The sequence below is a fragment of the Camarhynchus parvulus genome, chromosome 6 (assembly GCF_901933205.1).
Source record: "Camarhynchus parvulus chromosome 6, STF_HiC, whole genome shotgun sequence".
NCBI lineage: Eukaryota > Metazoa > Chordata > Aves > Passeriformes > Thraupidae > Camarhynchus > Camarhynchus parvulus.
The window spans coordinates 21,623,310-21,641,545 of record NC_044576.1 but is presented as its reverse complement, the minus strand read 5'-3'; the positions used below and the strand labels follow the sequence as shown (position 1 = coordinate 21,641,545).

Below are 18,236 nucleotides of genomic sequence, written 5' to 3'. Positions count from 1 at the left end.
CTGTGTGCTTGCTGAGCATCCTCGGGAACTTCAGCCCTGGGGCTGGTGGCAATCCCCAAGTGGGGCTGTGTCTCAGGGCCCCCTAACACTCCTCCTCCCTCAGGGACTGGCTCTGTGTGCTCCCTGACAACTGCTCCCAGCATCCTTCCATGCCTTTGTTCAGGTAAATGATGGCCTTTGCAACCCAGATGGGAACGAACAGCAGGTAAAGCTTATTTGTAAGGATGCCGAGGCAACACTGCCATTTAACTTCATGACATTTTTCCCCTCTGAACCCCCTTCAGTCCCTCATGGAGATAAATTACAGTCTGCAGTGCCCAGAAAGCTGGATCCCTGCTGCTCAGCTGCTCACCCACTGCCTCCATGCCCTTTCCTAGTGAAGCAAAACACTCTGCCCTGCTCCACACAGCAGAGCTTCAATAAGGACTGATGTGTCTGGGGAGCTGCCCAGCAGATTGGTTGTATTTCTGGACTATAACTTGAAAGCAGAAACACAGGGCATGATCTTTCCTCGCTAATTCAAAGGATTTAACACCAGAAAGCATCCTCAAGTTCATTCAGGCTGCCTTTCTCTGCCCTCCCAGCACACCACATCTCACAATGCTGATGGAGAGGCAGCAAATTTTCATTTGCAACCCTCAAGTTTCAGAACCCCCCCTCCCATTTCTCCCTGGGAAGAGGAAAGTCATTAAAACAATCAGTCCCTTTGCTACATTGCTTGTGGATCATCCCACTCCCAGATGGGATGTCTGTGCTGCAGCAGGGTTCGTTAGACTGGATTTGCATAGTCTGGGTTTATATTTGGTTTCTAGCTTTGGATGGCTTATCCATTCCCAGGGGGTCCGATGTGTCTTTTCCCTTTGCAGGGTTTGGAGCTACACTAACTCAGTAACAACCTCAGAGAGCACAAATGCTGAGAGTTAATTTATTAAATACAGCCAACATGAATGATATTTCCCTGGACACTGATTTATCAGGAGCGGGAAGGAGCAGACAGCGCAATCCCAGGATCCCTACTCTTGCAAAGCATCAGCTATTCAGCACACATGTGACTCCTGTCCTTGTGGCTCAGCTCAGCTCTGCTCTCCTGCTGAGGCAGAAATCCTAACTGCTCTGCTCCCTGGAATCCTGCTTTAAAGAATGCAGAGGGAAAGTCTGTGAGATGGATTCCTGCATTTGTACCCACCAGCACCAAAATGTGCCCTGGCCCATCAGGGCCAGCACAGAGCAGGTGCCCACAGCTCTGGGCAGTGGCTGCAGGGGCTGGTGGAGAAGGATCTGTGCTCCTGTGGTGCCTGCTGCAAGGGCAGCCCCTGCCCTGGTGCCCGGCGGGGTTGGTCCGTGTATTGTCCATGAGATCTGTCCCTCCCTGGACGATCTTCACTGCTCTGCCTTCCCTGCCCTTGCCTCAGAGCTCTGGCCCCTAAGGGCATGGATCCCCTCCCAGCAGCTCCACAGCCCTCATCCCAGAGCCCTGACCCCAGCTGGAGCCAGCAGTGTCAGATAATAATCAGGGAAGCAGAGAAATGAAGGCTGGAAGGTCACACACCCCACAGCAGCACCTCTGCCACCCTCCATCATTCCAGGCAGATGCACACACTGCTCCTTCAAGGACAGGGACTGACATTACCCTGCGCCTTATTCCAGCACATCACTGCTCCTGCCTCCAGGACCATCATCAAAACTCTGACCTGAACCCCTCCCATGGCACATGAACCCCATCTCTGCCTGCCCAGGCCACCATGGTGCACAGATCTGGCTGCTCCCTTGCCCGTGCAGGCCTCTTTCCCACAGCAATCCCCCAGCCCAAGGGCACAGCTCTCCCTCAGGGCCTCTCTGACTTGCAGGGCTCTGTTTGTGCTCCCATTCCACATCTGTGCTTTTGGTGATTGCCTCCCACCAACACTTTCCCCGAGTCCCCAGGCAACAACTTCCTTTTTGTCAGCTCATTCCTCCCATTCACCACTCTGAAACCTCAGCCCGTTCTCCAGCCCTCCTGCATCTCCCCCAGCCTGGTGGCATCTGCCACTGTCAGAAGCAGCTCGTGTCCCATCACACAGACTGCTAATGGAAACACGGATGAGGTTTAGACTCCAGACTGACCCCTGTGCTCAGCACTGGGGACGGAGCAGCTGCAACCTTTCATCCTACACTTTTATTGCATTTTTCAAGTCTTCTCAAGATTTCACCCGGCTGCTTGAATGTAACTTAGCCCCAGCACAGGCTCACTGAGCTGCTCAAACAAGGAAATGTGAGGCAGAGACCCTTCCCAGTCCTGCAAGAGCTGGTCCCCTCCAGCACAGCACCACATTCACCAACTCTCTGGAGCCCATATGGCCATGGCTGGGTGCTAACTCCATCCCCTCCAAGGCACCAGGGAATTACAGGGTGCTGCTGCCCACTGCTCAGGGAGGGGACACTGGTCACACACATCCTGGGCTGACACAGCTGCACAAGGGGCTCAGCACCTTCTTCTCCTTTTCCATCCCATCCCTGTTCTGACCAGACCCCTCAGGAAGAGGAAAGGTGCCCGAGGGATACATGGAAGTCCCTTTAGGGTGTCACTCACCCAGCACCACCCCTACCAGCTGCCTGCTGGTGCCCAACAAGCAGAGCCAAGAGCAGCTGTTGGGGCTCATCTGGGAATCACTGCCCTTAGCCAAAGGGGACCCCAGCCCCAAGCACAGCCATGGCCCCACAGCACAGGAGGCTCTGCAGGCTTTTACAAGGCCCTACAGCAGGTTAGCATCACGGCAGATCTTTAAGCATTACAAACAGCATCGATCATGCAAGTAACAGCGAGGATCCGAAGGCTTTCTGTTCTCCTAACTTCTCTCTGGGGCTTTCATGCCACAGCCATTAGCTGCTCGCAGTCAGGGAATGCTTTACACTCACACAGCATTGTGGTGTACCACCTTCAGGTTAAAAATTAATAAATAACCTCCCTGAACCCCAGCGGGAGAGAGAAAAGGCAGCAGGGCATTTCTGTATCACAAACGTGGAAACTGAGACTCAGCCAAGAGAACAGATTTTCTGGGATACCCACAAAATTGGGCTTTTTATGCTGTGCTGAGTAGCCTGGTGAAGGGCTGCTCTGTAGCTCCTCTGCTTCCCAGGGCAGGGGAGGCTGCCCAGCCCTCAGGCTGCATCCTGCCACTCATTGGATTGAGTTCCACTTTGCATCTCCCCCAGCAAAACCTCTTTGGCTTATCCCTCCTGGAGCTGCTCACACCAGGGATGAGAGGACAAGTGCACCTGAACTGCTCAGTTATAGATGCCTACTCAATCCCAGACCAGATGGGTCTCCTGGAGCATCCCATTTGGGATGCAGGGCTTCCTCCAACCAAGAAATATCCAGGGCCAGGAGCTTGCATCTCTCTCATTCTTGGTGCCCAGGGCTGTTCCTTGGCTGCATTGCTTTAAAAATTAATCTTCCCTTTTTCTGATCTTCCTCCTCTAGCAGCCTCTCTCCCCCATAGGACACTTGCCTCTGCTATTTTGAGCAGCAAGTGCATCCAAAATGCATGCTGGGGAAGCAGGCAGTCAGCACAGCCTCAGAGCATGAATGTAGCAGGGAGGTCTGAGATGATTCTTGAGGGGACAGCCTTGGGCCAACCCCACACCAACACCACGGAGAGGTCCCCGCATCCCACCCCATTTCCTTCTCACTCCCACCAGTGCCACGGCCCCAAGGACCTGGCTATCCTTACTGCCCCCATTGCTAACTGGCATCCTGGTGCTGTACAGCAGGAAAACCTCTGCTCCTCTCCCCACTCCTACCCCTGCCATCCCTGGCTGTCCCTGCAGTGGGGACAGGGGCCAGCCACTGGAGCTCCTTGCACTGGAAGCCTGCCAGGGAGCAGTGATCTGGGTCTGAACCCCCTGGGATGGGGCCATTTGCTAACACACAACTCTGTGTTTTTTACTCTTTTCAGTAAAACACACAGAAACGTCTCTGTGCCTCTCAGGTTTTATAAAAGGTTATTTCAGTAGCAATGAAGACCAAGAGGATGCATCTGCAGCACCAAGTACCTCTGGAGTGGGCAGGGGACCATGAAGGACTCAGACTCAAGACAAAGACAGGCTCCCTTGGTTGCCCTCATGCCCGTCCTGCTCCAGTACTCTCCTCCACGTCTGCCAGAGAGCAAATCAGAGCAAGGATACAGGAGAAGCCCCTCTTCAGTGGGAGGTCATGGGCTTGTACACCTTTCCCTGTCCACACCACCCTGCTGGTACCCCAAATCCCTTCTGTTCCCCCAGGCTGCAGGTTCTGCTGCCCTGTGGGGGTCCCTCCTGCATCCTTAGCCTTCTATAGCTGCCTCACTCTTCTGCCAGCCAGAGTTTTGATAGGAAACAATGAAGTAGGGGAGAATAAAACTCCAAGCAAATGCACATCCTGTTGGAGTCCCTTTCTGTAACTGAGCTGTTTCTGTGTGTGCTGCCCTGCGCTGGCACCGTGGCCACCATGCCCAGCCCACCCTGGGACCTGGGCACAGCAGCAACAGCATTGGGAGGTGCCTGTGGGAGACCCACAATTAAAGCTGGAAACAGCTCCCCTTCCTTGCTCCAACCTCAGCAGCAAGGAATTGCTGTTAGCACAATGCATCACTCTGGAGAGCCAAAGTGGCAGCACATTTAAGGCAAAAATATCTGTTTTAAAGGATGCAATAAAACAGAGCCAGGGAAGGGTTTATAGGGAAGCAATTGCTGTGTGGGGTGAGAAGTGGTCACCAGAGGCCAATCTGCCTGGCTTTATTGCCTGTTACTGGTGACTTTTCCCAACCAGGGGACAATAGATCCTCCACTATCAGCCTCCACTTCAGTCAATACAAACACGACATAGTTTTTTAAACTAATATTTTTCCAGCATGCAATTCCATAGAGAGTGAGAACGCAGCGTTACCATGGCAATATATAGACAGCATCTGCCTTGGACGTAGCTGAAGGGAGAAATTGGAATAGAATTGCAAATTTCCTCTGTCCAGGAAGGCTCCCAAGGAAGCCACTGCAGTGGGCTGGGCAGGCTACCTTCCCAAGCCAGCCTGCATCCTCCCAGTGCCCAGCGCTATCTCTCCTGAGAGCTGAGGGCTGCAGGGCCAGCCATGCACTGCCCTGGCTGGACCAAGGTCCTGCATGCTGCTCCAGAGCTCTGCAGAGCCTGCACAGACCCTCTGCAACCAGACTGCTCACTGGGAACTTGCCTGGGCACTTCAGGGAAGGGACAGGTTGACTTCCTCAAGGTGCTTCCTAGGAAGGAGCATTGCCTGAAGCCCCAGAAAGGAGAAGCAGCCCAGCAACTGGAGTGGAATGCAGGAGTGCTGGTGTGATACACCAGCCTGGCTGCTGCAAGACATTTTGATTAACTGGTGAGAGGTAGATGCAGGTGAATGGATTAAACATGCTCTGAACTAGAGCTTGCTGCTGGAATTTTGGCAGGGGATGGTTGGGCAGTATGCAGGAGTGCTTCAGGTGCAGCCACCCTGGCACGGGGCTCCCACACCCAAAGGCTGTAGCTCAGCACCCCTTCCCTCCACCGATGCAGACAGAGGGATGGCAGGCTGGCTACAGACTGCATGGGGCCCATTTCAGCACAGGCAAACCCCCCAAAGTTTGGGAACAAGGCAAACAGAAGCCCCATTAAATGCTGAGGCCAGGGACTCTGGAAAGGAAAAGCCAGAGTGAAGAGGGGTGCAGTGATGGAGACCCCCAAACCCAACTCTGCTGCCTTCCACGTGGAGGGAGGGACACAGCACAGCCCCCAATGAGATGGGGGATGTTCAGCTCATTAGAAAGGAGGCAAAAGGGGCAAGTGGGGCAATTTTCAGCTGTCAGCAAAAAAATTCAATAGCAGGAAAGAGTGACACGCCATCACAGCCAATTCATCCCCTACAAGCAAAGAGCTGGGCTGGAAGCTGCCATTTGACAGTGGCAAATTTGCACTGATCCTGCTGGCGTGGGGAGAGCTATCCACCTCCTCAACAAGGCAGTCTGCTCTTCAGAGACACTTTCAAAGGAAGAAAGAAAGAAAAGCAAGCAAATGGGGAAGTGAATCGTTTTTCGTGACCTTCTCCCACAACTCTTCTCTGGTGGTTGAAGCCAGAGGGAGTCCTGGAAGCAGATAACACTGTAGTGCTGGAGGATTATCACCTCATCCTGCCTACAAAGCCTTCGGGCCTCTGTTGTGCTTGCCAGAAGTGTAGGCAGGAGCACAGGCATTTGTGAAAAGTGCCCAGAGACTTTGCTGCTTCCCACCTTGCTCAGCCCCAATCCAGCCAGAGGGCAGGTGCACAAACCCCATCTATGTTGGGTTGCAGACTAAAAGGCACTTAGGGATCAGTGTGCTGTGCCCTGGTACAAGGGAAGAGGGGTCCTGTGTCCCCCCATGCAACCATCAGTCATGGTCCATCCTAGACACATCTGCAGCCCTTACTCTCTACCAACAGCACAGCATCCACCAGGATGATATCACAGGGCAAACTGAAGCAGAAGATAAGCCAATTTTTCCCCAGCCCGTGATTCCCCAAAGTTGCAGCGGCTCTGCAAGGCAAGTAATTCACTGTTCTTCAAAGGAAAAGGCTGTATTGCAAAAGCAACAGAGCACAAACCTCGTCACAGCACGCTGCTGCCCGAGTCCCCGCAACGGCAATGCCAGCAGGCCTGGCTGCCCTGCCCAGGGGCTGACCCATGGGGCTCAGCCAGGTGGGAGGCTGGAGAAAGCCTGGAGGCTCTAAACGCTGCACTGGCATGCAACAGGCAAGAAATTCAACAGCAGGGACATCCCTGCTCACTGCCACTGTGGGATGCGTGGTGAGGTTGGCATTGCTCGTGCTGTGCATCTCAGGGCTCGGGAAAAGAGGCATGCAGTGGGGGGCACTGGTGAGAGGTTGATGACTGCCCACGGAGAGCTGACCCCTGGAGAGAGCAAGTCCTGGCACGGCCCCTGCTGCAGGCTCCCCTGTGGCTGCCTGCTGACCTTGCTCCATCGAACACTGAGAAGCTGCAGACTGCAAGGTTGCAGCCTGCTTACAGGGAATTGAAACTCGCTTACGAGCTGCTACAGCAGGATTTCACTGCTAGGAGATAGATCTGCTCTGTGTAGACACCCTCCAGCACCTGCATGGGTGTGCAAAACAGCAGGAAGTAGTTATCCAGCAGACAACACCCACGAGAGAGCAAGCATGTCTGGCTCAGTCCAGACAGAAGATCCGGCACCACCAGCTGCATTAAAATCCAGAAAACCCAGTGCTGCTGAATGGCAGCAGGCATGGAGGACCAGGTCAGGGGAGGCAGAATGGGAGACAGCAAGCAGGAGTCACCTCCAGGGCAGGAGAGATGCCCTGCCAGAGCAGGAGTGAGACACCCAACAGGGCATCCTCCATTAGCTCACTGCAGCCTTGCTTCATTTGAGCAGTGCTGAGCAAGGGACTGGATGTGGGCAGAGCTGGGGACTCGATGCCAACCCTCCCCCAGGACCCTGCACCCAGGTGCATGGATGGAGAGCTGATGCCAAGGACCCCATTAAGCTCTCCAAGAGACAAAAAGGGCTGGTGCAGGCTATGCATAAACCTTCCCTCTGCCCTGGGCACAGCAGAAAGGGGGATCCTGTCTCAGACCTCATAAACTTGGTTTATGGGATGGCAATCACAGCAGCCTGGTTGCCGTGCTGGGTAATAATCATTTGTATGAGGATAATTATGGTGGGAGAAAAGAAAACTCCTCTAAAGTGGTATCCTGCAGAGCTCTTGATGCTGCATGCTGGGTGCAGCTCTGGCAGCTGCCAGGCTCTCTGCAGTCCATGCATGCAGTCCTTGCCTGCAGGGTCTTGGCCCATCTGCAGGCAAAGGGCACAGTCAAACTCCAGGAGCTGCAAACAGCACAGCACAGGGACAGGAGCACCGTGTGGCTGCCCAAGGAGACAGCAGCTCAACACTTCCCTGCGCTGCAAGGGGGATGTGGGAGCAGCCTGGCCCCAGGGCCAGACAGCTCCTGTGCCACTATGGTCCATTGCAGCTACTGGGATGGGGCACCTGCTGCTACTGAGCAGAGGGGACAGGCTGGGGACAGCCCTGCTCTCCTGCTGTTCCTGCGCGTCAGGAACCTCCTGCCAGCAGCAGGTTGGACATGTTCAGCTCATGCTGCTCTCCCTGCTTGGCCACAGAACCCCAGGCAGGCAAACCTGCCCAGCCAGGCACAGCAGCAGAGCCCTCTCCTGCTCCGGGGAGCTCAGCTGGTAACACGGGACCCACACAGCCGGCTGGACCTTGACTGCGAGAGAAAAACCTTCCTCATGGGGGCCCGGCTAAGAAAGGCAGGAACACCTCCCAGCACCCCTGAGGATGTGGCAAGGGATTTGATGAGCAGTGAGGTGCAGCCACAGGGGACTGGGGAGGATGGATGAGCTGGCTCACGATGGGTGATCTGCACGGCCAAAGGCTGGTCACAGCGTGGGGGAAGCTCAAGAGGGGCTGGGGCAATGGGACCTGATCCTAACACGATGTGCAGCACTCCCAGGAGAGCTTCCTGGGGACAAAGGGGTGCCCAGCACAGGTAGGGGCTTGGGGTGACAGAAGCCCTCAGAGAACCCCTGAACAGGCTGTGTAGCTACCCTGCGACAAGTCGCTGGAGGGGTGGCCACACACCTGCCGGGGTGCCATGGGGCTCACGGACCCACACACGCAATCCATTCTGGGCTGCCCCAGCGCAAGTGCCCCCCGAGCAGCCCACTCCCTCGGGTACTGCTCCAACCCCGACCCCGCTGCACATACTTGCACAAAGACTGGCACACGCGGGCTCTTGCATATGCCGGACCCCTTGCACGACCCTCACACAGAGAAAGGGCTACACACACAGCCTGCCCCAGCAGGCTCTCACACACACCCTGCTCTCCACCTCGACGGGCTACTGCACCTCCCTCAGGAAGGGGATGATGCATGCAAACTCACCCAACAGGCCCTTGCACACGTATCCTCTGGACGGGAATTTACAGACACACAACCCCCGGGCGTAGCGGGACACCGCACATCACCCACCCCACCTGGTTCTTGCACTCGCACCTTTTGGGCGGTCCCGACCGTGGCCCCACGGGCATTTGCACGCGTTCTGCCCTTAGCAGGCACGGCGGGCACTCGCACACACCGCAGACAGGCTGCTGCCCACCCCCGCCACGGACAGCCCCTTCCACACGCACCCCCGGACGGGCTCCCGCACGCACTCCCGAGCTCAGGCTCCGGAGCGCGTCCCGCACCCCCGCGGGACACTCGCTCCCCGCGGGCTTTTGGCCTCACGCCCTCGGACAAGCCCCCGGCCCCGGCGCCCCGCCGGGCTCCCGCACCCCCGTCGCCGCACGCCCGGCGGCGGCGGACAAAGCCCGGCGGTACTCACAGGCGCTCGGTGCCGCGGGGGATGCTGCGGGGCACGGCGCGCAGGGCCGAGCCGTGGCAGTCCACCGTGGTGCCGCTGCAGGCGCACAGCGGCGGGCAGGCGGCGGCGCGGCCCCGGCACAGCGCGGCGCACGCCAGCAGCCAGGCGGCGGCCCGCAGCCCCGCCGGGACCCCCGCCGGCCGCCCGGGGGTCGGGGCCGCCATGGCAGCGGGCAGCAGGGTCAGGCGGTGCGGCCGCCGCGCATCACCGGGCAGAGGAGCGGAGCGCGGCTCGGCTCGACGCGGCTCGGCTCGGCTCGGCTGCGGGGCGAGAGCCCCGTCGGCGCACACCCGCCCACCCTCACTGCCGCCCCATCCCGCAGCCCAGGCTCAGCCCCCGCGCTGGCTCCTCCCTCCCGCCCTGCCCGCCCCGACGGGCCCCCCGCCGCCGCCCGCGCCCCTCCCCGCGCCCCCGGTACCCGCGGCGGCCGAGGCAGCGGCGGTCCCGGCCGGGCAGGGCACGGGCACCCCGCTCGGCGGAGCCGTCGGGGCTCTGCACCGCTCCGGCCGTGCGGGAAGGTGGCTTCGGATCGGTGCCCCCACCTGGGACAGGGGCTGCGTTTGCGGGGCGCCTGAGTTCTCCGGGAGAGGGGCGGGCAGCGGCACCCCGGGGAGCCAGGCGGCCGCAGAGAGAGAGCGCATTCCTCTCCTCGGGGGTGCCAAGAGCTTTCGCATGCCCTGATGTACCTAAGGGAGCCTTGGCCTGTCTCCCACCTGGCAGCCCGAAACCCCATCCCATCATCCACAGAGTCCGGGCGAGGCACGGGGACCTGGCAGCCCACGGGGAGCACAGGACAGGCTGGCGCTTGTCACCCGGGATGGCGCCTGGCCCCTGAGCGGGAGTCCCGCGGCTCAGCGCTCCAGCCTGCAGGAGGGACTTGGGTGGCAGCTCTGCTTTGCTATTTGCCCCACGCACAAACAGCAAATCTTGAAGTCCTGGTTGTGGCATTAGCTATGTTGTTTTCCATTCCAGAGGAACACCTTTAAAAATAAAATAACCAAACTGTCTTTTGGGCTAACCTACAGGGAAGAACAAGGCAAAATACACCTACTTCAATGCAAAAGGAAGTGAAGCCAAGAAATCTTATAACTTTGATCCTAAACAGTTGACTTCTCAAACCCACAAACATTGCATTCATTTTATTGCCTTCCATTGTTTTTCCCTGAGACCTGCAAATGCAAGGCAGGAAGGTGTAACCAGGAGAGCTGGTCCCCTGTTTTATTAATGACACCTGAAACACTTGTAACCCCATGGCTCGAAGTGCTGGGTCTTTTAAAAAAACCAACAGGTATTTTGATGTTTCCAACGCAGCCCTGGCTTCTGGCAGCAACTGCTACAAATGTCCTCCTCAGAGAGGAAATCCAGAGAAGGAGGGGAGATGGGAGCCTGTTGCACTGTAGGAGCACGGCGGGAGGGTGGTGTGTGAGCATGGACACCCCAGTGCAGCAGGGCATGGTGGATATTTAAAGGGATGGTGGCAGGTCCCAGGGTCCGGAGTGTCTCTTAAATCAATGCCCTTTGCACATGGAGCTCCACAAGCTCCTTAATGAGGGCAAAAGGGAGGTGTCTGCCTGGGGTCCTGCCCAGTGAGGGCCACCTCACACACACACACACACAGGGCTGCACCCGCTTGGCCCAGATCAGCAGCTCTTTTCCATCCCAAATGCCGGCTCCCATCATCTGTCTGCATTTTCGTGACATCTCCTTCCTCTGGCCCCAGTCCCGGGAGGAAGCTGTGCCTGAGATGGATGAAAGGGGTTTGTTCCTCGTTGCTACCCAGCAGCCCTGACAGCAAGGAAGATGAGCTGCTTCCCAGGACTCTGGGCGCCGACCCCTTGCTGGCACAGCTTCTGCAGAGGTGTCCCTGCGGCCTGTCCTGGGGCTCACAGGGAGAGCCTGGAGGCAATGGCACCTGAAAGGGTCTGAACTGTAGACCTTGGCTGAATTTTGGGGGGTGAAGGTTGTTTCAGAATGGCTTGGTACCCCCCAAAGGCTGCTATCAGTGTGATGCTTGTGACAGCCCTCCCTCACAAACTCCCCTTCACCCCTTGGCTGGCAGAGCAGAACCAGGTCTCCCTAACCTGCCCTTTACCTCTGGTGCTGGCAGGAAGGTGGGAGGGAGTGAGGGATCTTGTTTCCTCCGTTTTTTTGCAGCACTCACCCCAGGCAAACCTTTGTGATCTGCAGAAAAAGCAAGTTCTGTCCATCTCTGCGTCGAGGTGCAGCAACAGCCAGTCACTGACACGGGGCTGTGGTCTTGGCAAAGGGAGGAGCCAGCAGGGCGTGCCTGGAGCCCCCCACACCTGCCCTGGTTCCAGTGGGAGTAGAGGACTGGGAAGCTGAAAACTCCATTTCAGGCTGACATCCACATTTTCTCCTGTCGGTACCTCAGCTCCTGCTGTTCTCTGTGAGACTTTGGCCTCTGCCTGCCATGCAGCCAGTGCCCCATGCCCCAGCACCACGGTGCATCCCACTGAGCTGGGCTGCCAGCCCTGGCTGACCCCTCAAATCTGCTCCAGCTGCAGGAGCAACACCCTTCCAGGGCTGCCAACACAGCAAGGGCTGAGCCAGGACAGCAGTGGGGGGACAGGCTGTGTACCCAGACCTCAGCCCCTGGTGCATTTGGGTGATCCCAAGTCACCCAGGCAGCCTGATGGGGTGGGCCTCAGAGAGCAACAGCTGCCTGGGAAAATCCCAGGGTTCCTTTGAATATGGATGAGGAGCAGGGAGAAAAATAAACCCCAAACTTCTTTATCAGGGGAGGCCTGGTCCTGCCGTCTGCCACTGGGATTTGGGCCAAACTGCTTGATAGAGAGAGAGACCATCTGGATCGTCTGATGGGCTCTGGGTTTGGTTAAAATGAAGCAGAAGCTTTTTTTTGTAGGAGTTTCCATGGGAAGATCTGGGGAAGGGTTCCAGGGTACGCGCCAGACCTGTCGTGCAAAGAGATGCGAAGCAGCTACAAAGCTTCAAACAAAACATTGCTGCCAATTGGGAGCCAAGCCCCCCAGGGGAGCATCCCAGCATTTCCTCCCACCCAGGACAGGTCACAGCTCACCCCTGTTAGTTCTCTTGTGGGCTGGCCTGGCACTGGGTGCCATGATAGCACCTTCCAGCATGCCTGGGCTTCAAGGCAGTGTCCTGTACCCTGGATTTGGGCAGCACACCCTGGTTCATTTGTACCACGCTTTGAAGCAGGGCTGTTGCGGTCACCTGTCCACAGCAGTGCTCAGCCTTTCTCAGGGTAAGATCAGGCTGCTGCAGAGCAGAAGTGTTTAAAACACAGGCAGCAGGGTTCTGGTGGGTTAGCTGTGGCTGGACACCAGGTCCCCACAAAGCCACTGTGTCCCTCCCCTCCTCAGCTGGCCAGGGGAGAGAAATATAATCAGAAGCTCATGGGCCAGGGTAAGACCAGGGAGAGATAACCAGTTACCAACAGGGGCAAAACAGACCTGACTTGGGGAAATTGGTTAAATTTATCATTCATCAGATCAGAGTAGGATAATAAGAAATAAAATCTAATCTTAAAAACACTTTTCCCCATCCCTCTCATCTTCCTGGGCTCAGCTGCATTCCCAGTTTTCTCTAACTCCTCCCCACCAGTGACATGAAAGGATGGAGAATGAGAGCTGTGGTCAGTTCATCACACTTCATCTCTGCTGTTTCTTCCTCCTCAGGACAGGGACTTCTCACATTCCTCCCTTGGGCTCTGCTGTGGGGTCCTTCACAGGCTGCAGGTGAATCTCTGCTTCACTGTGGACCTCCATGGGCTGCAGAGCTACATCCTGCCTCACCCTGGGCTCCACCACGGGCTGCAGAGCTACATCCTGCCTCACCCTGGGCTCCACCACGGGCTGCAGAGCTACATCCTGCCTCACCCTAGGCTTAACCATGGGCTGCAGGGGAATCTCTGCTCTGGTGCCTGGAACACCCCTACCCCCTCTTCTTTCACTGACCTTTGTGTCTGCAGAGTTGTTCCTCTCACATATTCTTTCTTCTCTACAGCTGCTGCTGGTGTTCTGCAGAAACTTTTCCCTTTCTTACATACTTTATCCCAGAGCTGCTACCACCATCACTGATGGGCTCAGCCTTGGCCAGAGATCGATCCATCTTGAAGCTGACTGGCACTGGCTCCATTGGACATGGAGGAAGCTTCTGGCAGCTTCTCACAGAAGTCCTCCTGCTACCAAAGCCTTGCCACACAAACCCAACACAAGCACAGGTGCCTGGCGCCTGCTCCAACCTCCCTGCTGAGGAGCATTGCCAGGTGCAGGATCTGTCATCCCTTGCACTGGGGCTGTGCTTTGAGCCCTTCCTTCCACCAGCAGCACCTGTCTGGGGAGCAGTGGCCATAAGACCCAGCTGGAGACGTGTTGGAGCAGAGTGGCCACAACCTTCAGCTTCTAAGTGTCCCCCAGAGATTTTGTGCAGGGTGCGCTGCTGGGCTGTCCTGGGCCGCATCTGTCATGCCTGGCCAGCTTGGCTCATGCTGGGAGGCCAGGCTGCCTTTGTCCTGGCTGACACAGTGGGCTTGGGAGAGCGAGGCATTGTGTGGGAGCAGGCCTGTGTGTCAGCCCCATTAGGGTACCTCTTGGGCTCCTGCAGCACGACAATGCCCTTGATGGGTTTATTATAGAGTGGTGCAGGCAGCTGGGGGCACTGGGATAACAGTAAATCTCTCCTGGTTAGCAGCAGCAGCAGGCAGGGCTGGGATGTGCTCTTTCCTGTGCCTTTCTAGGGACAAGCCCTTCCTCACAAACAGCATCACCCTGTGACTGTGGCCAGCACTGCCTTGCAAACTGCCAGCACTGCCCTGTGAGCATAGCCAGCATCACCTGCTAGACACTGCCGGTGTTGCCCTGTGAACACCACCAACATCCCCCTCCAAAGACGGCCAGCCCTGCTCTGTGAAGGTGGCCCCACTGACTGCAGGAGCCAGGCAGCTCTACTGCCTGCTGATCTTCACCACTGGGACCAAGTGCAAGGAACAGCATCCACTGACTGCTCTCAGATGATGCAGGAGGTGCCAGGACTCCCAGGCAGGTGGATTTGGCCCCAGCCTAACACAACAGGGACCATCCAGGTAGGGAGAACGCAGTCTGTCTCACTGCCTTGCTCCATTGTGGAACAGCAGGAGAGGGACAGTCTGCAAGGCACTGCATCCCTGCTTTGTGGTGTGGCTGAGCAGAGGGGCTGAGCCCTGCAGCCTGGCTTCCCCAAACCAGCTCTAGCCCACAAGGAGAACATTTGCAGCAGGCAGCCCAGATGCAATGAGGAGATGCTGCTCCCAGCACGGCTGGACACACGGACCGCCGGGGAGCTCGGCAGAGCAGTGCAAGCTGGTTTGAATAAACCACACTCCAGGAGGTGTCTGTGAAGCGCCTTGCACATGGAAATGCTATTGTTGGATCAGGGGCTCCAGGGTCCCCAGATGTAGCAATTGTTCCACATCCGTGCTGTGCATACACACACACACACTCTTTCCCACTCACTCTGCCTGCAGCCACTCATTAACCCTCCTCAATGAAGATGCATTGGAGGGATAATTTACTGTTTAATAGACTAACTTTCCATTTGCTGTTGCCAAGCACATCCAACATATTTCTCCACGGTGCCATAAACTGCAGCTCCTCTGCCATAAAACCCTGCCTCCCAGAAAGAGCAGGTGGGTTTTCAGGACTCAGCTGATGACCTTGGCCACGGGGTAAGCAGAGACAGTGTTCTGTTGTTAGAGGAACAGGGCTTGTTCCCACCAAGCCCTTTCACCCCCCCATTGCACTAACATCCCTGGACTGGGAAAACATCTAACCTGAGAAATAAGGAGTGCCTCAGTGCCTCAGCCTGATGGATGAGGGAGGCAGAGGCTCTGTCCTGGTTTGTTGATGAAGATGACCTGGGTGCAGACGAGCATGCTTCTGCTCCATATTTATGGCTAGCTGGCAGCTGGTGCCATGCTGGGCTGTGATCAATAAGCTCCATGCCCGCTTGGGCTCATTGTGCTTCCACAGTTGCAGATGGCCTTTCTGTGCCTTGTCAGTCCCAAAGTTGTGAGCATGTGTCTTTGCATCCTTGCTCCTCCTTCCCCAGCCCTCACAGAGTCACAAGCTACTAGAGAATGAAAGTCAGATTCTGCTCAACCTGGGACCAGGGAACTCCTTCCATATCCACTTTGCCTCCATCACCCAAATTTCCACACTAGAGAAGCCAAACTTTCAGGCTGCATGTTCTGCAAGAAGGAGCACCAGCCCCAGAGGCATGAGCCTGAAGGACTGACTACCAGGGTCTGGCTCTGAAGAATGGCAAGAGGATGCCAGTAACTATAAATAACTTGAAAAAGAGAGGGAAAGGGTTCAGCTTGCCTTGTGACAGCTCTGCTTGGCCCTGGATGCAGGCAGGGACTCTCCTTAGAGCTGGAGGACCATGCTAGGGGCTAGCTGCAGAGCTGATTTTTGAGGACATCCTTCCCCAGCCTTCTGAGTGCTCTTTAAGTTTTTGTTCACTTTATTTATAGTCCCAGCCTCCGTCCTCCTCCATCTGCCAGATGTAGCCAGGGAGGAAGGAGCAGGCGTCTCCAGGCCTGTCCCCAGCACATCTGGCGCGGCCCCCGGGGCTGCGGGCGGGCAGGGGGTCCCGTCCCGCAGTGTGTGCTGCCAGCCCCCTCTTGTGCTGCCGCTGCAGAACGGCCGGGCACAGGCACAATGCAGCCAGAGCCTGCTGTGCAAGAGGTTACTGAGATCCTCCTCCACAGGGACGCAAGGCTCAAGCTTTGTAAGCGAAAAGGTTGGAAGAAACAAACTCTAAAAGAAGCACAGGTCAACACAGACACCCCCATATCAAGTGCACACATCAAGTCACATGCAGCCATGATGGCCAAGGCAGGCTGGCACCTCTGTTCATCACAATTCCCAGTGGCACAGGAGCTTCAGCCAAAAGCAGAGCATCAAATGGGACACAATTCTCTCCAGTGGAAAAGGAGATGAGCTTAATGTCATGTAAGGCCCTGCATGGGAGGGCTGGGTGGTGGATTTGTAAATCTTCCCCAGCAGCAAGGCAGGGGAGCTGGTTTAGCTTGGGAGAGGAGGAACTGGGGAGGGGGCCACAGAAATGACCACTCCAGCTGTGACTCAGCAGAGAAAGGAAAGCTTGTCTCCCTCTGACCCAGACTAAAATTGAAGGCTGGAGCTGGGAAGTATCTGAACCTCACCCTGTGATGCATGGCCGGGGACAGCAGCTCCTTGCACAGGAGCCCCAAAACATCCCCATCACATTCCTCATGTGTGGGCACTCCCCAGGAACAAAGCTGGGCTGCGAAAGGATGGGGCCAGAGAGGTGGTGCCAGCTGAGATCCCACTCTGAGCCCGAGTGTAAGGTCAGTGTGGGAGCCAGCACGGAGATCTTGGCACCTACATGCCTGAACAGTTTATGAGCTTCAACACAAAACCCTCGCTGGGAGATGAGCAAACAGAACTAAACATGGTAATTTATTCACTCCATGAAAAAATATTAGTTAATCCAAGCCAATGAGATTGCAAAGCCTGATAACTGGTCTGGCTGATGCCAATATCTATCGCTAGCAACAGTCATGTTTTTTGTCCACACTGTTGCCCTAGGCAGTGAGATGCAGCAGCAACATGACAGCTCCCAGCCACACATGATAATTTAAGAAAGAGAAAATATCTTATTTCAACTCCAAACCAGGGCAGAGCAGTTTTAAAAAAATCAAGACAACTTGCAAAAATTGATTTAGATAGCAGTGACACCCTGAAGAACTTATTTGCAAGTCTGTGCTGTGCAATTTGAGATAAAAACTGTTCAATGAAATGAAGGTGAGCACTGCTTGTTTGCTTTGTAACACCACTGCTGTGCACACATACCAACAGGCCAAAGCAAACACACTGAGAGATGAGTGATCCCCCTTTAAATATAAACCTTCACCCAGTGTTGGGTCCCAGTGGCTACTGCCCTTCCACTTGCAGTCAAGCATAAGTGCTTGGATTGTGGCTTCAGAAGCCAAAACCTACTAATTTTTTTGAATTATGTAAGCCGGATAAAGCTGTCACTTTGAATCACAGCTTATCAGGGGGGCGATATTTGGATTTTCAGTATTGAAGATAGCTGTTGTGAGTTTTTGCATTCCTTTGTTCAACACGTTCAAGAGGAGAAATGTCTCTCTAGACTCCCATGCCCACTTTGAAGTGCACAGAGGCCCATCACCCCCGCTGCCTGAGCTCCAGGGAGATGGGGCTCACCATTCCCATGACACCCAAGTGCAGCACGGAGGAGCAGGGGGCTGGCTTGGGGCTCAGCCCGCAGGAAGGCAGCGCCGCTTTCAAACGCGCTCCTTCTCCTGCTTGTTTTTCAATTGCATGGCGAGGATGTTAATGAGTGTCTGAGCTATGGCAGGCAAGCCCAGGGCATTTCAAACGTGGAAGAACTTCACAGAGAAATAATCTGCATAAAATCTGAGACGCCATTATTAAGAAGGAGGAAAAGAAAATGCAAGCAGAAAGCATCCTCTCTCAGCAGCCAAGAGTGGCAAGAGAAGAATGGCCCTACAGAGAAAAATTTATTCATTTGATCCATTATTTATATAAAGTGTTCTTTGTAAACCTGATTTCCCATCACCCTGGATGACAGCAGGGGGAAGACAGGAAAAGAAGAGGTCCAACTTCATACTTCCAAGGGAAAGACAGCCTGTCTGGGCATCATGCAAGTATCCCAGAGGCTTTCGAGCCCTAGTGCCATGGGAGGCCACCCTGCAGGTGGGCAGCACCTGACCAAGCACCCCCACACTTACGAGTAGTAGCTCTGGCCTT

The 18,236-nt window shown here is 55.8% G+C and overlaps 1 protein-coding gene across 1 annotated transcript in view; it reads right to left on the bottom strand.

Annotated features, from left to right (window-relative positions):
- The window catches only part of SLIT1 (slit guidance ligand 1), a 59,918-nt gene extending 50,474 nt beyond the window's left edge, over positions 1-9,444 (bottom strand). The window contains exon 1 of the mRNA XM_030951177.1: positions 9,382-9,444. The gene's annotated coding sequence lies outside the window, so the exon portion shown is untranslated. The remainder of the gene's footprint in view (positions 1-9,381) is intronic.
- Between the last annotated feature and the right edge of the window lie 8,792 nt (positions 9,445-18,236).